Here is a 23,423-nt window from a genome sequence, read left to right as displayed (position 1 = left end):
GGAGACAGTAAAACCTTCATGTAACCAGTCACACAGTCCCTATTTGGAGAACAAATGACTGTGCCACCTTTCCACACTCAGGATGTAGTGACCACAAACAGATATCACTGTGTAGGCAGAGCCTCTAATACCAGAAGTGCTAGAGGAAATCTTTCTTACAAAGAGGCCAGGTGTGTAGTTGTAGAGTTCCTTTTGCCTTTTTAAAAGTCTTTCCTGGAGTTCCCGTCGTGGCGCAGTGGTTAACGAATCCGACTAGGAACCATGAGGTTTCGGGTTCGATCCCTGCCCTTGCTCAGTGGGTCAATGTTCCGGCGTTGCCGTGAGCTGTGGTGTAGGTCACAGACGCGGCTCGGATCCTGCGTTGCTGTGGCTCTGGCGTAGGCTGGCAGCTACAGCTCCGATTCGACCTCTAGCCTGGGAACCTCCATATGCCACAGGAGCGGCCCAAGAAATGGCAAAAAAACAAAAAAACAAAAAAACAAAAAAAAAGTCTTTCCTTAAATGCATACTTTTGTTGGGTTAACAAAGTTTGAATAGATTAAGCGTTAGTTTAGGTTTATTTCATTGTAACTTTAGGTTTATTTCCTTATTAACTATCGGTGACATCACTTTTTCCCTTTTTTAAAATGAATTTTATTATATTTATAGCTGTACAAGCATCATCACAACAAATTTTAAAGCATTTCCATCCCAAACCTCCAGCCGTCCCCCCACCCCCAACCTGTCTCCTTTAGAAACTGAAAGTTTTTCAAAGTTTGTGAGTCAGTATCTGTTCTGAAAAGAAGCTCATTGTGTCCTTTTTTTTTTATTCCAGATGTAAATGATAGCAGATGATGTTGGTGTCTCACTGTCTCACTAACTTCACTTAGCATGATAATTTCTAGGTCCATCCATGTTGCTGCAAATGCTGCTTTTTGTTCCTTTTAATGGCTGAGTAATATTCCATTGTGTGTATGTACCACATCTTCTTTATCCACTCCCCTTCGAGGGACATTTAGGTTGTTTCCATGTCTTGGCTATTGTATATAGTGCTGCAGTGAGCATTGGAGTACATGTATCTTTTCAAGTCATGGTTTTCTCTGGATAGATGCCCAGGAGTGGAATTGCTGGATCAAATGGTAAATCTGTTTTTAGTTTTCTAAGGAATCTCCATACCATTTTCCACAGTGGTTGCACCAATTTACATTCCCCCCAACAGTGTAACAGGGCTTCCTTTTCTCCACACCCTCTCCAGGTAGACCCAGAAATACTGGGCTTGGATTTTAGCCCTACAATTTGCTAGAATCAGGCTGGTCCATGTAGAATTGTACTTCTAGAAAGTTGGCCTTCTGGTTGTGAATGCAGTGTCAATACAGTGGTTTCTGGGGACAGGCTGAGCTCTTTCTCTCTAGAGGTCTCCTCAAGCTTCTTCTTCCCTCCCACCTGATCTTCTCCCTCCTCAGCCAGACACCTTCTCCAGCATTTATTGTTTGCAGACTTTCTGATGATGGCCAGGGTTGTGCCTCCAAACCATCAAGGGAACTCAGACCCGAGTTAGCCTGTCGAACTCTCTAGCCATTGGGCTATCAGACCAAGGACCCATCTCCAATCTTGCCTGGGAGCCTGAAGGTGAAGTGTAGGTGATGCAGGGGGCCACTCTGGTGCTATGTTGCCATCTGGTGGCCATCTTCTCTAACAAAATCTCAGGCCTCCCTCTGCCTCCCACAGCAGAACCCTGATTCAAAGCAGATGCTGTGTGGGTCCGGGCTCCTGCCTCTGGAGGAATACAAGGCAATCTGAAACCTAGTGAAACCCTCAAGCATTCTAAACACTCTGCCACCAGACCAGGCTCCAAATCCACATCCAGTGCTAAAGGAACACCTGTGTCCTCTTGGAGCAGAGAGTCACAGGACCCCAGAGAACAATGCCAAACCTCTCAGTGCTTGCTGGGGGTTCTGCCATACCCACCATCAACCCCACTTCTGAGCCTGGATATGCAGTCTTGGGGCTGTACAGGGGTCAGAAGGTGCCCTAGCGCCATCGTGTGGACATCTGCTCTAACAGCAACTCTCAGGTTTTCCTCCTCTCTGGCTCAGCAGCCCCCAGGGCTGCCGTGGCCTTGGGCAATACGCTGGTTGGCTTTCCTTCCCCCTATTTCTTTAAATACCAAGCAGTGCTTGACTAAGTGGGCTATGTCTCTCTAAGTCTTCCAGAGCACTGAGGCCAACCTACCCCCAACTTCAATCCACTTAAACCCTCAGCTCTGCACCCAACATGTTATGCCTCCTTCACTTTTTCATATATTTATGCACTTACGTATTTATGGATGTTGGTGTGTATGTATGTATTGATTTGTTTTCTTACCTTTCTGACTTTTATTCATTCATACATACATGTCTTTCTTTCTATTTCTTTCTTTCCTTTTTCCTTTCTTTCCTTCTTTCTCCCTCTTTCTCTCTCATTCTTACTTTATTGACCCCAACGGAAGCATGTGCGAGCACTCTGCCCATGGACAGATTTGAAGCTACAGATGTTATCAATCCCCCCCGCAGGGACAAAGTCGGATCCTTTACCCAGGCAGACAGAAGGGATCTCTGGGACAGCTTTCTTTATATCAATCTACTGGCCTTAATTCCCCAGACCTGGCTTTTGATCAGGTCTTCCTACCAGGTGTATAGAGAATGGAAAGAAAAGAACGGAGTTTCAGGAGACCTTGTGAGAGAAAAGAAACAGGGGTTGTTGCAGCTTCTCACCAAAATATCACTGTTGTACCACCTTCCATTCACCACCCACAGGCACTTTATCCAGATCACAAAACCCAGCTCAGCATCTGGTTTCAAAATTTCCAGCTCTGGCTTCACAAGAGATGGTGTCCTGCCTCAGCAGGTGGTCTGACCCCACTGAACCTGCCAAGCTTTCTTACCACTGTGACACCCAACCAGGCTGCAAATCCACATCCAATGCTGAAGGGACCCCTGTTTCCTCTGCCTGACTGGAGGCATCTTGGCCCAAAGAGTCCCAGGTGCCCTGAAAACAACCCCAAATGTCCGGATGCTTCCTGGGGCATCCCCCAAAAGCATCACCAACCCCACGTCTGAGCCTGGAGCCTGAAGCCTTGGAGCTGCACATGGGACCAGAAGGTACACCTGGCCCCGTCTTGTGGCACCCTAATAGCAACCTGCAGGCCTTCCTTCCTCCTGTCTGGCTGAGCTCTCCTGGGGGCTGCACTGGCCTTGGGCTGGCCTGTGGATTTGGCTTTGTATTTCCTCCCCATCTAAGTGCCATGAAGTGCCCCAAGAAGTGCAGTATTTCTCTATCAAAACCTTTCAGGCCACTCAGCCTAACTTACCCAAGCTGGTACTGTGACTACCCTCTACTGCCCCACCCATTGAGCCGTGGAAGCCTTGTTACTTTCTTCATATATTAATTAGCTGAAATAATTAGCTGTGGTGTACGGATTTATGGGTTATTTCCATCTTTATATATACTTATTTATTTACTTATTTTTTTGTATCCCCTGTGGCATGCATATATAGTGTGGCCAGGAATTCAATCCACGCCACAGCTATTACTACCCCAGGCTCGTACTTAAAACCCTCTGCCACCACAAGTATAATGTCAGGATAGCCTTTTGAATTGCTTTATCTATCAATTCACTTAGCTACTATATAGGAATGTATGTATGTATTTTTAGACTTCTTGATCAATTGATCTCCTTTTTTGACTAGATACTCTTATTTATTCATTTATTTGGGTGCCACCTGAAACACTGGGGAGTTGTCTTGCCAGGTTTTGGTTTCCCAACACAGCTCTTACCACAGCCCCAGCAGGGACAGAGACAGACTCAAGCAGGTAGCCATGAGGGAACTCAATGAGAGCTTTCTTGATATCAATCAACCCTGCTTAATTCATCAGCCCTGGTTTCAGTCATGTGTCCATACCCTGGTGCTGTACTGAAAAGAGAAGCTTTTATGGAAAGTCAAGAAGGTAATTTCACTAGGTCTCTTTATCGAAAAAAGCACCAGGATTGGCACAGCTGCCCACTAAAATGTCACCAAATTCCACCCTCCATACATCAGGACCAGCCTCTATCCAGATACCTAAACCTTTGACAGTCAGGGGCTTGAAAATGGCCAGCTCGGGATTCAAAACAGATATTGTGTGGGTCCTGGTTACTGCCTCTGGAGGGACACAAGCCAATCTGGAACCCAGAGAAACCCTCGAGCATTCTAACCTCTCCGCCACCTGACCAGGCTGCAAATCCATATCCAGCGCTGAAGGGACCCCTATGTCCTCTGCCTGACATGAAGCATCTTGGAGCAGAGAGTTACTGGTGCACAGAAAACCATGCCAAACCTCAGGGTGCTTGCTGGGTGTTCCACCAAATTCACCCCAAACACACCATCAACCCCATCAGTGAGTCTGGATATGCAGGCTTGGAGCTGCACATGGTTCCCGAAGGTATCCTGGCGCTGTCTTGTGGACATCTGCTCTAACAGCAGCTCTCAGGCCTGCCTTCCTCCTGTCTGCCTCAGGTCTCCTGGGAGCTGCACTGGCCTTGGGCAAGCTGCGGCTTTGGATTTTTTTATTTTATTTTTAATGATTTTTATTTTTTCCATTACAGCTGGTTTACGGTGCTGTGTCAATTTTCTACTGTTCCACAAGGTGACCCGGTCACACATACACATAAACATCCCTTTTTCTCACATTATTATGGTCCAGTATAAGTGGCTAGATACGGTTCCCAGTGCTGCACATCAGGATCTCATTGCTTATCCATTCCAAAAGCAATAGTTTTCATCTTTTAACCCAAATTCCCAGTCCATTCCGCTCCCTCCCCCTTGCCAAGTCTGCTCTCCACGTCCATGAGTTTCTTTTCTGTGGAAATGTTCACTTGTGCTGTATATTAGGTTCCAGATATAAGTGACACCATACGGTATTTTTCTTTCTTTTTTACATTTGTTTTTGTTTGTTTGTTTGTTTGTTTATTGTATTTTCTAGCGCTGCACCCACAGCATATGGAGGTTCCCAGGCTGGGAGTCTAATCAGAGCTGTAGCCACCGGCCTTTGCCAGAGCCACAGCAATGCTGGAATCCAAGCCACATCTGCCACGTATACCACAGCTCATGGCAACGCTGGTTCCTTAACCCACTGAGCGAGGCCAGGAAGCAAACCCACAACCTCTTGGTTCCTAGTCGGATTTGTTAACCACTGAGCCACAATGGGAACTCCTTTTTCTCTTTCTTACTTTCTTCACTTAGTATGAGAATCTCTAGTTCCATCCATGTTGCTGAAAATGGCATTTTTTTCTTCTTTTTATGGCTGAGTAGTATTCGATTGTGTATATATACCACATCTTCCGAATCCATTCATCTCTCAATGGACATGTAGGTTGCTTCCATGTCTTGGCTGTTGTGAATAGTGCTACAATGAACATACGGGTGCATGTGTCTTTTTCAAGGAAAGGGGAAGTTTTGTCCAGATATATGCCCAAGAGTGGGATTGCTGGTTCATGTGATAGTTCTATATATAGTTTTCTAAGGTACTTCTATACTGTTTTCCATAGTGGTTGTACAAATTTACATTCCCACCAACACTGCAGGAGGGTTCCCTTTTCTCCACACCCTCTCCAGCATTTGTTATTTGTGGACTTACTAATGATGGCCATTCTGACTGGTGTGAGGTGGTATCTCATAGTAGTTTTGATTTGCATTTCTCTGATAATCAGTTATGTTGAGCATTTTTTTCATGTGCTGTTAGCCATCTGTATATCTTCCTTGGAGAAATGTCTCTTCAGGTCTTTTGCCCATTTTTCCATTGGGTTGTTGGCTTTTTTGCTGTTGAGTTGTACAAGTTGTTTGTATATTTTAGAGATTAAGCCCTTGTCCGTTGCATCATTTGAAACTATTTTCTCCCATTCTGTAAGTTGTCTTTTTTGTTTTTTGGTTTTTGTTTTTAATGGTTCCCTTTGATGTGCAAAAACTTATTTTTGCTTTTATTTCTGCTTTGGGAGACTGACCTGAGAAAACATTTGTAAGGTTGATGTCAGAGAATGCTTTGCCTATGTTCTCTTCTAGGAGTTTTATGGTGTCTTGTCTTACATTTAAGTCTTTAAGCCATTTTGAGGGTATTTTTGTGCATGGTGTGAGGGTGTGTTCCAGTTTCATTGATTTACATGAGGCTGCCCAGTTTCCCCAGAACGTTTGCTGAAAAGACTGTCTTTTTCCCATTTTATATTCTGGCCTCATTTGTCAAAGATTAATTAATCATGGTCATCTGGGTTTGTTTCTGGGTTCTCTCTTCTGTTCCATTGGTCTGTATGTCTGTTTTGGCACCAGTAGCACACTGTCTTAATTACCGTGGCTTTGTGATATTGCCTGAAGTCTGGGAGAGTTATACCTCCTGCTTGGTTTTTGTTCCTCGGGATTGCTTTGGCAATTCTGGGTCTTTTGTGGTTCCATATAAATTTTTGGATTGTTTGTTCTAGTTCGGTGAAAAATGTCATGGGTAATTTGATAGGAAATGCAGTGAATCTATAGATTGTTTTGGGTAGTATGACCATTTTTACAATATTAATTTTTCCAACCCAGCAGCATGGAATAGCTTTCCATTTCTTTGAATCCTTTTTAATTTCCTTGATTAATGTTTTATATTTCTCAGCATATAAGTCTTTCATCTCCTTGGTCGGGTTTATTCCCAGGTATTTTATTTTTGGGGGTGCAATTTTAAATGGTATTGTATTTTTTATTCCTTTTCTAATATTTCATTGTTAGTATACACAAATGCAACTGATTTCTGAATGTTAATCTTATAACATTAACATATATATCCTGCTACTTTTCTGAATTTGTTGATCAGGTAGTTTTGGGGTTGAGTCCTTAGGGTTTTCTATATATAGTATGACGTCACCTGCCTACAGTGAAAATTTTACCTCTTCTCTTCCAATTTGAATATCTTCTATTTCTTTTGTTTGTCTAATTGCTGTGGCTAGGACTTCCAATACTCTGCTGAATAAAAGTGATGAGAGTAGGCATCCTTACCTTGTTCCATATTTTAGTGAGGCTTTCAGCTTTTCTCCATTGAATATTATATTCCAGTGGGTTTGTCATAAATGGCTTTGATTATGTTAAGGTATGTTCCCTCTCTACCAACTTTGGTAAGAGTTTTTATCATGAATGGATGTAGGACTTTGTCAGGTGCTTTTTCTGCATCTATTGAGATGACCATGTGGTTTTTGACTTTTTTTTTGTTAATGTGATGGATGATGTTGATTGATTTGCATATGTTGAAACATCCTTGTGAACCTGGGATGAATCCCACCTGGTCATGTTGTATAATCTTTTTTATATGTTGTTGGATTCAATTGGCTAAAATTTTGTTGAGAATTTTTGTGTCTATATTCATCAAAGATATTGCCCTTTAGTTTTCTGTTTTGGTAGTATGTTTCTCTGATTTTGGTAATAGAGTAATGGTGGCATCATAGAATGTCTTCGGGAGTGTTCCTTCTTCAACCTTTTGGAAAATTTTAAGGAGAATGGGTGTAATTTCTTCTCTCTATCTTTGGTAGAATTCACCTGTGAAGCCATCTGGCCCTGGACTTTTATTTGTAGGGAGTGTTTTTATTATGTATTCAATTTTATTTCTCATGATCAGTCTGTTCAGTTGATCTATTTCTTCTTGATTCAGTTTTGGCAGGCTGTAAGTCTCTAGAAAGTTGTCCATTTCTTTTAGGTTGTCAAATTTGTTGGCATATAATTGTTCATAGTATTCTCTTAGGGCTTTTTGTATTTTGCAGTATCCATTGTGACTTCTGCTTTTTCATTTCTTATTTTGTTTATTTTGGATTTTTCTCTCCTCTTTTTTTTTTTTTTTTTTTTTTATGCCTTTTCTACGGCTGCTCCAGCAACATATGGAGGTTCCCAGGCTAGGGGTCTAATCGGAGCTGTAGCCTCCGGCCTACACCAGAGCCACAGCAACGCAGGATCTGAGCCGCATCTGCAACCTACACCACAGATCACAGCAATGCCGGATCCTTAACCCACTGAGCAAGGGCAGGGATCGAACCCGCAACCTCATGGTGCCTAGTCAGATTCGTTAACCACTGTGCCACAACGGGAACTCCTCTCTCCTCTTCTTGGTGAGTCTGGCCAGAGGCTTGTCAATTTTATTTACCTTTTCAAAGAACCAGCTCTTGGTTTTATTGATTTTTATTCTATTGTTTTTCAAATCTCTATTTTATTGATTTCCTCTCTGATTTTTATGATTTCCTTCCTTCTGCTGACTTTAAGTTTTGTTTGTTCTTTTTTCTAAATCATTTAGGTGGTGAGTTAAGTTGACGATTGGAGATTTTTCTTCTTTTTTAAGGAAGGCCTGTATCACCATGAATTTCCCTCTAAACACTGCTTTTGTGGCATTCCATAGATTTTGAATGGTTATGTCTTTATTATCATTTGTCTTGAGGCATCTTTTAATTTCCTTCTTGATTTCCTCATTGATGCATTGGTTTTTTAGTAACATGTTGTTTAGTCTCCATGTAGTTAGTTTTTGTCATTTCTTTTCCTGTGGTTGATTTCTAGTTTCATGCCATCGTGGTCAAAGAAGATACTTGAAAAAAATTCTATACTCTTAAATTTATTGAGGTTAGCTTTGTGCCCCAGTAAGTGATTGATCCTTAAGAATGTTCCATGTGCACTTGAGAAGAATGTATATTCTGATTTTTTTGGATGTAATGTCCTGAAAATGTCAATTAAGTCTAATTTTCCTATTGTGTCATTTGGGATCTCTGTTGCCTTATTGATTTTTCTGTCTAGGGAATCTATCCATTGATGTGAGTGGGGTGTTAAAGTCTCCTACTATTATTGTGTCCCCATTAATTTCTCCTTTTATGTCTGTTAGTATTTGTTGTAAGTATCTGGGCGCTCCTATATTAGGGGCATATATATTGAACGATGTGATATCCTCTTGTTCTTCTTTTTTTTTTTTTTGGTCTTTTTACCTTTTCTAGGGCCACTCCCACGGCATATGGAGGTTCTCAGGCTAGGGGTCTAATTGGAGCTACAGTTGCCAGCCCACACCAGAGCCACAGCAACACAGAATCTGAGCTGCATCTGCGACCTACACCACAGCTCACAGCAATGCCGGATCCTTAACCCACTGAGCATTCATATTATGAATGGTTATACCTAGGTTCCTAGAACTTACCAGCCTAGTGTGCATTGTGCACAAACTAGGCATCATTTAAGCAAGGATCTGGAATTGCTGCAAGATGCAGCATAGGTTGCAGATGCAGCTAGGATCTGGCATTGCTGTGGCTGTGGTATAGGACAACAGCTGTAGCTCCTATTTGATTCCTACCCTGGGAACATCCATATGCCTCAGATGCAGCCCTAAAAAGAAAAACAAAAAAACAAAAAAAGGAAACTTCTGGACATATATCTGGAGAAGACCATAATTGGAAAAGTTATATGCACCCCAATATTCATTGTGGAACTACTGACATTATCCAAGACATAGAAGCAACTTAAATGTCCTTTGACAGAGGAATGGCTAAAGATGTGGTATATATAATGGGATGTTACTTGGCTATAAGAAGAATGAAATAATGCCATTTGCAGCAACATGGGTGGACCTAGAGATTAACATACCAAGTAAATCAGACAAATATCTTATGAGATCCCTTCTATGTTGAATCTAGTAAAATTATACAAAACTTCTTTATAAAACAGAAACAAACACAGTTCTTGAAATCAAACTTATGGTTACCAAGGGGGAAACCATGAGGAGGGAGAATAAATTGGGACAATAGTATTAGCATATACACACTACTACGTGCAGAATAGATAACGAGCAAGAATCTGTTGTAGAGCACAGGGAAATAGACTCAATATTCTGTAATAACCTATATAGGGAAAAATGGATCTCTCTCTATATATATATACACACACACACACACAGATTCGCTTTGCTGTACACTTGAAATTAATACATTTTAAGTCAACTATACTCCAGTAAAATTAAATAAATAATAAAAGGAAACTTACTCAAATTATGTCAAGACACTCATCAACGCTTGATCTCCCTCTTCCCACAGCACTTGTGAGAATGCGAATAGTCCCTAAAGGAAAAATCATGTTGAGTCCATATGAGACCATGTATGGGAGGCACATTCCTGAAGGAACTGGCTCTGAGCCCACCCTGGGGGATATGGACCAATAGGAATATGCCTTTCAGAGAGGGGGAAATAATCACAGCTTTACACCATGCGAAGATCCAGAACTACCTTCTCCTTCTGAGCCACAGTGGGAAATCCAGGAGTTCCTTTTGAGGGTTTGATTTGTTCTACTTTCCTGAGGATTGTGGTTTCCAAGTGGAGGGTAAACCCCATTTAATTCCTAGAGCTCTAGAGACTCCCTTACTAATTTGGGGAACAAAGACAGGCCCATTGTCCCTCTTGATGGACTTAGGGGGCCCAAACGGGGAATTCTTTCCTTGAGAAAGGTCTTAGAAACCTCCAAGGCAGTCTCAGTTCAGGTGGAAAATGACTCCATCTAGTCTGAGAAGGTGTCAGTCAAAACCCACAAACATCTAAAATTTCCTTGTGCCCAGAGCATTACTGTAAAATCAATTTGCCAGTCTTGACCTGAACATGTGCCTTGATACCAGATAGGGTTCACTCCAATGACCTCGGGGAGGGTGAGTTTGGGGCCTGTTCTGGAAGCAGGGCAAGCTTCAACCAGCCTAGTAGTGTTGGACAGGGAGAAAGGACCGTGCTGGGAGATTTTGAGAGAGAGAGAGCTCACGGACTCATATAAGGCCTGTGGTGGTTCTTAGAGTAAGAGGAGGAGGGAAATCAACCCAAGAGGAGTTGGCTTGAATATTGGGCAAGCACTGCTCCAGGATCAGACTTGCACACTGCGCGGGGCCTGGAAAGCTGGGCCAGTGGTCATGAATGAAGAGTGGAAAAGCAGAGTTTCCTTGGTGGGCAGGCTGTGACGATCCTACAGACCTGTCTCTTGGTTCTCTGAAAATTTCTTCTTTTTCTTCCATTTGAGCCTCTCCCTCCTCTGGATCACCCCCGAGGAAAAATCTGACTCAAGAAAAGTCACATAAATTAGGAGGGGAGGATGACTAATTTTTTAAAAGTTTACCTGATTCAGAGTGGCCGTGGCTCATTGACTAAGAGGAATGGTGAAGGATTGGGAGGAGTGAGAGCCACAGCTGAACTGGAGGGGGAAAATACTCCCTCTGGACAGCTCTTGGTTGTTCTTAGAGGAGGAACTGAATCAGCTACCCCAGGGCAGCCCATGGGTTTGTTCAGGAGGCAGGAGGAAGTGCTCTGCGTTGTCATTGGAGAGAATGGTCGCCAGAGGGCGCTGAAGTGCCACCCAAGCACAGCAGTTGCTTGTGTTGGCACTGCTAGGCTCAGAGATGGGGTTGCAGATGCGGATGCTGGGTACCCCAGGAGATGTCCTGCAGGAGGGGTTGCTTACAGGTCACAAGTGACTCTCCAGGCCAAATTGACTTACCTGGGGAAGGAAACTTGTTCCACCTTCACACATCTGGGTCACTTTCAAGTGGCACAGCTAGCCCAAAGCCCACGTTAGACAGATATTTAAGGTTCAGTCTGCCTTTTGATTCTCCAGAGGTAGAACTCCGAAACACAGGCAGTTGGTTTGAGTATTGGGCATTTGGTTTTCCAGAATCAGGCTTCCATGACGTTTGGCATCTGGAGAGCAGGGCCGATGGTCATCAGTGGAGAGTATAAAACAGGGGTCCTTTGGAGGGCAGGCTATGCCCATCCCAGAAACCTGTCTCTTGAGTGTTTTCTAAATATTCCACATTTTTCTTTGATCTGAGCCTCTCCCTCCTTTCATGCACCCCTGAGGGGAAATCTTACCTAAAGCCAGGTCACATAACATAAAGGGTGGCTAAAAGGAGGATAGAGGGGAAATAATTTAAAGCCAATTATCTGACTCGTAGTGCATCCGGCTGATTGACTTCAAGGGCTGCTGATAGGGAGCAGGGAAGGATATGGGAGACCTTGAGAGAGAAACACCACCCTCTGTAAGGCCCTTGAGTTTTCTGAGAAAGAAAGGAGGACCAGATTAGGCTCACAGATGGTCACGAGCAGCGCAGACAGAACCGCTTGCTGTCGGGAGGCAGAGGATGGGATCTGAATTGTCAGCAGAGGTAATGGTCGCTAGAGGACAAGGAGCCCTGACATTGCCCAGCTGCAGCTTGGCACTCCCAGACTTAGAGACAGGGTTGGAAATGGTGCTGGTGGAACCCTGAGGATATGCCCAGCAAGGAAAGGTGAGTTACAGGTTGCTTCTGACTCTTGGGTCCAAAGTTCCTCTCCTGATAGTGGGAACACAGTTCTTCCTTTACAACTAAGGGTCATTTCCGTGCTGCTGGTGGAGCGCTAAGACTAAACGGTTTGGCAGGCTGCCGGGGGTCTCATTGCCTTTGGATTCTCCAGCATCATAACCCTGAATACAAAATATTTGGCTTGATTCCTGAGCATGCAGTTGTCCAAAATCAGCTTTCTGTTATATGTATGGCATCAGGAAACCAGCGCTTGAGGATCTGAATGGAGTGTGAAAAACACTAGTGTTTTTGTCTGGCCAGGCTCTGCTCCTCACTGGGATATATCTCCAAAATTTCTCACCTCAGTGCCTTTTTGTTTTTGTTCCTGAACCAGTGCTTCCTCTCATTCATCTCCAGGGAAAGGGCATTAGCTAGAAGGCAATCGCATGTTTTAAGGTGAGCAGATGAATTTCCAGCTGGTGACCTGATGTGAAGTGGGATGGATCAGTTGTTGGACGTAGAGCAGTGGTGTTGGGAAAGGAGGAAGCAGTGCCATAGGAGACTTTGAGAGAGAGAGAGATTGCCCTCTGTCAGGCGGGATGTGGTTTTCCTTAGAGGGAGAGTAGGTTGGAAATCAGCTGTCAAGTGCACAAGCCTAGTGCAGTCCATCCCTGGGTTTGGTCAGGAGGCAGAAGGAAGTCCTCAGAGTGGTTATTAGAGAGAACAGTTGCCAGAGCACCGGCAAAGTCCAGAGGTGCTTGGGATCAGCCTGTGCCAGCACAGAGCCAGAGTTGAAGACGGGGTTGGTGGATCCCCCAGGACATGCCTAGGGAGCAGGGTAGGATACAGAGCACCACTGACTCCCCAGGATAATTACCTCACCTGAGAGAAAGGATACTGTTCTGCCTCCCCATCTGTGGGGCGCTCTCAGACAGCTCAGGTGGCCTCAAGTCCAGACACTTGGGCAGGCTGGCAAGAGTGGTGACTGCCTTTGGATTCTGCGGAGGCAGGAAATTGAACACAGATGTAGTTGGCTTGGCTACTGGGCACGCAGTGTTCCAGGATCATGCCTGCACCATGTTCAGCATCTGGAAAGCTGGGTGGGTGGTCATGAATGGAGAGTGGAAAAGCAGAGGTTCCTTGGTGGGAAGGTTGCATATTTCCCGAAACTTGTCTCTTGTCTCTTGAAATTTCCTTCTATTTCTTCCATCTGAGCCTCTCCCACCTTTCATTCACTCCTAAGGAAAAAATCTTAGCTCAAGACAGGTCACATAAATTAAGAGGGGAGGCTGATCTAATGTAAATCCAATTACTTGATTTAGAGTGGGTTCAGCTCATAGGCTAAGAGGAATGCTAAGGGATAGGGAGGAGTGAGTGCCATGGATGACTGTGAGAGGAAAATACCTGCCTCCTGGAAGGCACTTGATTGTTCCTAGAAGGAAAGGAGGAATTACATCAGCTCTGAGGTACCCAAGCCCAGTGCAGTCCATGGGTTTGTTCAGGAGGCAGGAGTGGGAGGGCTCTGGGTTGTTATTAGAGGAAATGGCCACCAGAGGGCACTAAGGCACTGGGCAAGCCCAGCAACTGCTTGGTGTTGGCACTTCCAGGCTCAGAGATGGGGAAGGGTGGATTCCCTCAGGAGGTGTCTGGTGAGGAGGGGAAGGTTACAGGCCACCCTGGACTCTCCAGTCAAAATTGGCTCACCCGGTAAAAGGGAAATGGTTCCACCTTCAACACATCTGGGTCACTTGCAGTCAGCTCAGGCAGACCAAAGTCCACAGCCTGGGACTGGCAATCAGGGGTCTGGCTGACTTTTGGATTCTCCCAAAGAAGAACTCTAAACCCACAAGCAGCTGGTCAGAATATTTGGCATGTAGTTTTCCAGAGCCAGGGTTGCACGGTGTTTGCCTAGGAGAGCTGAAACCAGTGTTCCTAGAGGGAGAGGATGATTTACATTGGCTCTGAGGTGCACAAGCCCAGGGCAGCCCCATGGACTTGTTTCAGAGGCAGGAGGAAGGGCTTTGAGTTGTAATTCAAGAGATTGGCCACCAGAGGGCAACAGAGCCCAGCAGATGCTTGGTATTGGCCTATCCCAGCCCAGAGGTGGAGTTTGACGTGGGGGTGGTGGATCAGCAGTGGTCATGCCTTGTGAAGAGGGCTGGGTTACAGGTCTCCTTTGACTCTTGGGTCTAAATTAGCTCACCTGATAGGAAGGACCTTGTCCTGCTCTTCCCAGCTTCGGGTCACTTTCTGACAGCTCAGGTAGCCTGAAGTCCAGATGACTGGACAGTCTGCGAAGGGTTCTGACTGCCTTTGGATTCTGCAGAGGCTGCATCTGAGACAAAAGGGTGTGGGATGGAATACTGGGCTTGCGGCGCTCCCAGAACAGGTTTGCGCAGTGTGTGGCCTCTGGGCAGCTGGGTGGGTGGCTGTGAATGGAGGGTGCAAAAGCAGTATTTCCCTGGTCAGCAGGTTCATCCATCCCAGAGACTCATCTCTTGAAGGTTTTCTGTAAGTTTCCTTCTTTTCCTTCCATCTGAGCTTCTCCCCTCCTCTCATTCACCCCTGATGGTGAAAATCTCACCTCGACCCAAGTGACAGAAATGAAGATGGGGAGGCTGATTCATTGAAATCTGGTCACGTGATTGGGAGTGGGTTCAGCTCAATGACTCAGAGGAGAGGGGAAGGATTGGGAGGAGTGAGCACCTTTGCTGACTATGAGAGGAAAATGGTTGTTTTAGAATGAGAGGAAGGATTAAATCAACTACCCAGTGCACAGGCCCAGGGCAGTCCATCCAGGGGTCTGTTCAGGAGGCAGGAGGCAGGCCTCTGAGTTGTCATTAGACATAATGGCCGCCAGAGGGCGCCAAAGCGCTGGCCAAGCCTGGTAGCTGCTTGGTACTGGCACATGCAGGCTCAGAGATGGGGTTTGAAATGTGTATGGGTGAATCCTCCAGGAGGGGTCCAGCAAAAATTGGTTACTGAACCACTGCAGCTGACTATCCAGTCCAAACTGACTCATCTGGTATAAATAAATGGAAAGAGTTCTGCCTTCCAGGTATCTGGCTCAACTGCAGTCAGCTCAGCTAGCCCAAAGCCCATATTATTGGGCGGGACTTCTGGGCTCAGCTGGCCATGAGGCTCTCCAGAATTAGAACTCAGAGCACCCAGGCAACTGGCTGGAGTATTAGACATGCAGTTTTCTAGAGTCCAGGTGTTTTGCATCTGGGGAGCTGGGTTGCTGGTCATAAATAAAGAGCGAGTGTAAAAGCCAATGTCTTTTAGAGGGCAGGCTGTCTTTATGCCAGAGCCCTCTCTCTAGAAGGTGTCCTGCAAAGTTCCATAGTTGTTCCTCCATCTGAGCCTTGCTCTCCTTTTGAGCCCTACTGAGGGAACATCTTACCTGAAGCCAGGTGACACAAAATAAGGGCTGGCAATGTGGGGGGTGGTAGGAAGCAATACAAAGCCAGTTTCCTGACTCAAAATGTGCTCCCCTGATGGATTCAAGGGAGTGCTGACAGGGCACAGGGAGGCATATTGGAGACTTAGAGAAATTCCATGCTCCATAAGGCCTTTGATTTTTCTGTAAGAAAGAGACAGGAGGAGGAGGACAAAATTGAGCTCACAGGTTCTCAAGAGCTGTGCCAGTGGGACCAGGTGAGTCAGGAGGAAGAAATTTGGGATGAGACTGGCTGGGAGTGGAAATGGCCACTGGAGGATGAGGAATCCTGACACACACAGATGCTGTTTGGTTTTGACACTTTCAGGGTCAGAGATGGGGTTGGAGGTGGCACTTGCAGCACCCTGAGGATGTGCCCAGCAAGGAAAGGCAAGTTACAGGTTGCTTCTGAACTCTTGGGTCCCAAACAGGTCCTCTGAGAGTGGGTGCATCGTTCTTCTTTCATGACTAGTGGTCACTTGCATAGGGGGTCACAGAGGCCTAAGACCAGATGACTTGACAGGCTACCTGGGAGGGGGAGAGTCTGAATGCCTTTGGGTCCTCCAGCGGTAGGACCTTGAATCAACAGGTATTTGGTTTGAGCCTTGGGCATGTCCGTTTTCAAGAACTGGGATTTGGTCAGGTGTGGAATCTGCAAGCAGTGCTCGTGAACCTGAATGGAGCGTGCAGAGGTGACGTCTTACACCCTCGGGTGTAACGTAAGACACAGACCTCAGGAAGGAGCACATCCTCGCCAGACGAAAACATCACTTCTACACACTCCTTTTCTCCTTTTTTTTTTTTTTTTTAACCTGAGTCACTGCATCCTATCAGATACCCCTGAGGAATGATCCACAGATAGAACTAGATCGAGTAGATTAAGGCAAGCAGACGAATGTCCAGGTGGTGAGTTGACCTCATGTGTGATTGGCCAGTGGGTGTAGGGTAGTGATGTTGGGTAGGGAGGAGGAGGGAATGCCCTGGGTGACTTTGAGAGGGACCTTTGGCCTCTGTAAGGAACCAGTGGTAATTAGAGTGAAAGCAGGAGAATATTCAGCCATCAGGGGAACAAGGGGAGAGCAGTCCATTCATGGCTTTGGTCAGGAGGCAGGAGGAAGGGCTCTGAGCTGTCGTTTGAGAGAATGGCCACCAGAGGGTGACAGAGCACCAACAGAGCCCAGCAGCTGCTTGGCATTGGCAAATCCCAGCCCAGAGGTGAGGTTGGAGTTGGGGATGGATCCCATAGGAACATACTTGAGAGGAGGGCCAGCTTACAGATGCCCTCTTACTCTCACCTCTGACCTTGTCCTCCCTATCCCATCTGGGTGTCACCTTCCGACAGCTTGGGTAGCTTAAAGTCCTGATGATTTGACACGCTGTCAAGAGTTCTGACTGACTTAGGATTCCACAGAGGCAGACATCCAAGCCCAAAGGGCATGGGATTGAACACTGGGCTTGCGGTGTTCCTGGATCAGGCTTGCCTGCTGTTTGGCATCTGGACAACCAGGCAGGCAAATGCGAATAGCGAGTGTAAAAGCAGAGGTTCCTTGGTCAGCAGGTTGCAACCATCACAGAGACTCAACTCTTGAGCGTTCTCTGAAAAGTTTCTTCTTTTCCTTCCATCTGAGCCTCTCCCCTCCTCTCATCCACCCCTTAGGGGGAAAATCTGACCTCAATCCAGGTCCCAGAAATGAAGAGAGGGAGGCTGATACATTGAAATCAGCCACTTGATTTGCAGTGGGTTCAGCTCAATGACTTAGAGGAGTGGGGAAGGATTGGTAGGAGTGAGCGCCATGGCTGACTTTGAGAAAAAAAAATAACCCCATGGAAGGCACTTGGTTGTTCATAGAGTGAGAGGAGGGATTAAATCAAATATTGGGTGCACAGGCCCACAGCAGTCCATCCAATGTTTCTGAAGTTCAGGAGGCAGAAGCAGGGCTCTGAGTTGTCATGAGAGAGAATGACCACCAGAGGGCACAAAAGAGCATGTCAAGCCCAGCAGCTGCTCCGTGCTGGTTTTCCCAGGCCAGAGGTGGGGTTTGATTTGGGGGGCGTGGATCCCCCCACCTCCAGAACATGACTTGCAAAGAGGGCTAAGTTACAGGTCGCCTCTGACTCTCATGTCTAAAATAATTCACCTGATAAGAAGGACCTTGTCCTGCCCTTCCTATCTGAGGGTCTCTTTCAGACAGCTGGGTAGCCTAAAGTGACGGTGATTGGACAGGCTGTCTAGAGTTCTCACTGCCTTCAGATTCTGCAGATGCTGCCTCTGAGACAAAAGGGCATGGGATCGAATCCTGGGCTTGAAGTGTTTTGGTGTGGAACATGCATCCATGTCACTGGGCCTCTGGACAGCTGGGAGGGTGGTTGTGAATGGAGAGTGCAAAAGCAGCTGTCCCTTGGTCTGCAGGTTGCATCCATCCCAGAGGCTCCTCTCTTGAGGGTTCTCTGAAATTTTTCTTCCTTTCCTTTCATCTGAGCCTTTAATGCCCTCTCATTCACCCCTGACATGGAAAATCTTACCTCAAGCCAAGTCCGAGAAGTGAAGAGGGGGAGGCTTATTCATTGAAATCTGCTCCCCATATTGGAGTGGTTTCCACCCAGTGACTTAGAGAAGTAGGGAGAGATTTGGAGGAGTGAGCACCACGGCTGCTGACTTTGAGAGAAAAATAAGCCCCCAGAAGGTGCTTGGTAGTTCTTAGTGTGAAAGGAGGGATACATTGATTATTGGGTGCACAAGCCCAGTGCAGTCCAACGAGGGGCTCTGTTCAGGAGGCAGGGCTGTGAGTCATCTTTAGAGACATGGCTGCCAGAGGGCTCGGGAATGCCAGCCAAGTCCAGCACCGGCTTGGTAGTGGCACTTCCAGGTTCAGAGATGGGGTTTGAGACGGGAATGGGTGGATCCCGCAGGAGGTTGAAAAGGTTTTACTTACAGGCTGCAGCTACCTCTTCAGTCCCAATTGGCTCACCCAGTAAAGGGAAAATCATGCTGCTTTTCAAATAACTGGGTCATCTTTAGTTGGCTCAGCCAAACAAAGCCCGCGTTATTGGATGTGCCTCCAGGGTTCAGGCAGCCCTGGGGTTCTCCAGAGGTAGAACTATGAGCACTCTGGCAGGTGGCTGGAGTACTGGGCATGCAGTTTTCCAGAGTTCTGGGGTTTGGCCTCAAGAGACCTGGGCTCCTGCTCGTCGGTGAAGAGTGAGTGTAAAAGCCAACGTCTTTTGGAGGGAGGCTGACTTTATGCCAGAGCCCTCTCTCTTGAGGGTGTTCTGCAAAGCTCCTTAGTTTTTCTTCCATCTGAGCTCCTCCTTCCTTTTAAGCACCACTGAGGGAACATCTTATCTGAAGCCAGGTGACCCAGAATAAGGGCTGGCAAAGCAGGGTGGGGTGGGTAAGTAATGTAGAGCCAGTTGCCTGACACAAAGTGTGCTCCCCTGATGGACTCAAAGGAGTCCTGACAGATAGGGAGCAGGGAGGCATATGGAGGACTTGGAGGGAGAAATGACAAACTCCATAAGGCCTGTGGTTTTTCTGAGAGAGACCGAGAGAGACAGAGACTGAGGGAGAGAGAGACTGAGAGAGAGACCAAATCAGGCTCCCAGGTGCTCAAGAGCAGTGCCAAGAGAACCAGACGGGGTCAGGAGGCAGATGTTTGGGACGAGACTGGCTGGGGTGGTAATGGCCTCTGGAAGATGAGGAGCTATGACATGCCCAGCTGCTGTTTGGTGTTGGCACTACCAGGCTCAGAAATGGGGTTGCAGGTGGCACTGGTGGCAGCCTGAGGATGTGCCCAGTGAGGAAATTAGAGTTATGGGTCACTTCTGACCCTGCGACCCCAAACACCTCCCCTGTGAGCGAGTGTGTAGTTCTACCTTCATGACCAGGGGGTTATCTGCACAGGGGTAATGGCGCCCTAAGACCTGATGATTTGACAGACTATCTGGGGTTGGGGATGATCTGAAAGCCTTTGGTTTCTCCAGAGGTACAAGCCTGAGTCCACATGTTTTGAGACTTGGGCATGTCCATTTAAGAGAACAGGTTTTTGTTGGGGGTGGCATCTGGAAAGCAGTGCCTGTGGACCTGAATTGAGTGTGTAGAAGCAGGGTTTTGGGCTGCCCAGGATATGCTCTTCTGAGAGCTATGTCTCAAATTCCTTCCTGGAATTCCTTTTCTTCCTTATCTACCTGAGCCACCGCTTCCTGTGAGTTACCCAGGAGGAATAAACCATAGGTAGGACTATATCACATGTATTAAGGCAGGCAGATGAATTTTCAGTTGGTGAGCTGACCTGAAGTGGGACGAACTGGTGGACATAGGGTAGTGGTGTTGGACAGGGAAGAGGAGGGAGAGTGCCGGGAGATTTTGAGAGACACATCTGGCCTCCTGTTAGGCACAGCGTGGTACTTAGAGTGACAGGAGGAGGGAGCTCAGCCATCAGGTGAACAAGGTGAGTGTGGTGCATCACGGCTTTGGTCCAGAGGCCAGAGGAATGGCTGTGAGTTGTTATTTGAGAGGTTGGCTGGCAGAGGGTGAGAGAAAACAGGCAGAGCCCAGGAGCTGCTTGGCATTGGCATATCCCAGGCAAGAGTTGGCGTTCCAGTTGGGGGTGGTGGGTCCCACAGGACATGCCCTGCGTGAGGGTCTACTTTGCAGGTTGACTCTACCTCTTGGGTCTAAATTAACTCACCTGATAGGAAGGACCTTGTCCTGCCCTTCCCATCTGAGGGTCACTTTCCAACAGCTCAGGTAGACTAAAGTCCCGATGATTGGACAGGCTCTGAAGAGTTCTGACTGCCTTTGGATTCTACAGAAGCTTACATCTCAGCCCAAAGGCATGGGATTTAACACTGGGCTTGCAGTGTTTTTGCAGGTCAGACTTGTATGGTGTTCAGCCTCTGGAGAGCTGGGCAGGTGGTCATGAATGGAGAGTGCAAATGCAGCAGTTCCTTGGTTGGCAGGTTGAATCCATCCCAGAGATTCATCTCTTGAGGGTTATCTGAAAATTTCTTCTTTTCTTCCATCCTCCCCTCCTCCCATTCCCCCCAAGTATGAACATCTTACCTCTTGCAAGTCAAAGAGATGATGAGGGGAGGAGTCTTCACTGAAGTCCTGTCACCTGGTTTGGAGTGGGTTTGGCTCAAGGACTGAGAGGCGTGGGGAGGGTGTGAGTGCCATGGCTGACTGTAAGAGAAAAATAACCCCCCAGCAGGTGCTTGCTTGTTCTTAGAGGGGAATGAGTGATTAAATCTGCCAAGGGGTGCAGGAGCCAAGGGCAGTCCATCCAGGGGGTCCGTTCAGAAAGCAGGAGGCAGGGCTGTGAGTTGTCATTAGAAAGAATGTCTGCCAGAAGCTCCTGTTGTGGTGCAGTGAAGATGAATCCAGCTAGGAACCGTGAGGTTGCAGGTTTGATCCCTGGCCTCACTCAGTGGGTTAAGGATCCAGCGTTGCTGACAGCTGTGGTGTAGGTATTGCTCGGATCTGATGTGGCTGTGGCGTAGGCCAGCAGCTGCAGCTCTAATTGGACCCCTAGCCTGGGAACCTCCATATGTTGCAGGTGCGGCCCTAAAAAGCCAAAAAAAAAAAAAAAAAAAAAAAAAAAGGCAAGAAAGAATGTCCACCAGAGGGTGCTGAAATGTGGTCCAAGCCCAGAAGCAGCTTGATAGTGGTACCTCCAGGCTTAGAGTTGGGGTTTGAGATGGGGGTGGGTGGGTCCCCCAGGAGGTGTCCATTGAAACGGGGTTACTTACAGGCTGCAGCTGACATGCCAGTCTGAATTGGCATACCCAGTAAAGGATTCTGCCTTCTAAATATCAGGGTCACCTTCAGTCGGCTCAGCTAGCCCAAAGCCCACATTGTTAGATGGGTCTGCAGAGTCCAGACGGCTGAGAAATAGAACTCTCAGCACGCAGGCAGCTGGCTGGGGTATTGGGCATGCAGTTTTTCAGAGTCGGTGGTTTGGCCTCTGGAGAGCTGGGCTGCTGCTGGTCATCAATGAAGGGTGAGTGTAAAACTGATGTCTTACCTGACAGGCAGTCTTTATGCCAGAGACCTCCCTCTTGAGGGTTTTCTTCAAAGTTCCTTAAATTTTCCTCCATCTGAGCCTCTCCTTCCTTTCAAGAACCACTGAGGGAACATGTTACCTGCAGCCAGGTGACACAGACTAAGGGCTGGTGAAGCGGGGTGGGGGTGGGGTGGGGAACTAGCATAAAGCCCATTGCCTGAGACAGAGTTTGTTCCCCTGATGGACTCAAGGATTTCTGAGAGATGGGAGCAGGCAAGCCCATGAAAGACTTAGAGGGAGAAATTCAACCCTCCACATGCTCTTTTATTTTTCTGAGAGACAGAGAAAGACCAGATCTGGCTCACAGGTGCTCAAGAGAGTGCTGACAGATTGGGAGCAGGGAGGCACATGGAAGACTTAATGAAATACCACCCTCTATGGATGGCCTCAGATGATTCTGAGAGAGTGAAGCAACAGGAGGACCAAGCCAGGCTCTCAGGTGCTCAAGAGCAGTGCCAACGGAACTGGGTCTGGTCAGGAGGCAGAAGTTTGGGATGAGAATAGCTGGGAGTGGGAATAGCCACTAGAGGTCGAGGAGCTCCGACATACCGAGATGCTGCTTAGTGTTGGCCCTTCCAGGGTTAGAGATGGGGTTGTAGGTGGTGCTGGTGGCACCCCAGGGACCTCCCAGTGAGGAAAGTTGAGTTACAGCTGCTTCTGACTCTCAGGTCCCAAACACATCCTCTGGGGGTGGGTGGGTAGTTCTTCCATCATGACCAGGTGGTCATTTCCATAGGGGTCACGGAGCCCTAAGTGCCGATGATTTGACAGTCTATCGGGGGAGCAGGTGTGGTTTGACCAATAGCCTTTGGTTTCTCCAGCAGTATAACCCTGAATCCACAGGTACTTGGTTTGAGCCTTGGGCATATCTGGTTTAGAGAATGGGGCTTTGGTTGGGGGTGGCACCTGGAAAGCAGTGCTTGAGGACATGAATGGAGAGGTGTAGAAGCGGCATTTTTGGCTGTGCAGGATGTGCTCTTTCCTGGGTCTAAGTCTCAAATTCCTCCCTATGTTTCCTATCTTTTTCCTAACTGAGCCATGGCTTGCTAAAAGTCATCCACAAAAATGAACAATGGCAAGGAATAGGTTGCGTGTATTCAGGAAGCCAGATGTATTTACAGGTGGTGAGCTGAACTGAAGTGGGATCAGCCGGACGACATGGGGTAGTGGTGATGGGCAGGGAGGAGGAGGGGGAGTCACAGGAGAGTCTGAGAGAGACCTCTGGCCCCTGTAAGGCACACGGTTGTACTTAGAATGAGAGTAGAAGGGAGTTGGGCCTTTAGGTGAACAAGGGTAGTGCGGTGCCAACATGGCTTTGGTCAGGATACAGGATTAAGGGCTCTGAATTTTTATTCAACAATTCATCACCAGAGGGTGAAGAGGCACTGACAGAGCCCAGCAGCTGCTTGGCATTGGCAAATCCCAGCCCAGAGGTGGGGTTTGAGTTGGAGGAGGTGGATCCCCCTGAGGCACGTATCGCAAGGAGGGCCAGGTTACAGTTTACCGCTGACTCTCAAGTCTAAGTTAACTAACCTGGTTGGAAGGACTTGTCCTGCCCTTTCCACCTGTGGGTGGCTTTCAGACAGCTCTGTAGCCAGATGATCCCCCAGGAAATGTCCATTAAAAAGTGGTCACAT

The sequence above is a fragment of the Sus scrofa genome, chromosome 4 (genome assembly GCF_054392235.1).
Source record: "Sus scrofa isolate SSC_HxYL_T2T_F1_AM1 chromosome 4, Sscrofa_HxYL_maternal_Yorkshire_Landrace_v2.0, whole genome shotgun sequence".
In the NCBI taxonomy this organism is placed as follows: Eukaryota; Metazoa; Chordata; class Mammalia; order Artiodactyla; family Suidae; genus Sus; species Sus scrofa.
This window is presented reverse-complemented; position numbering follows the sequence as displayed.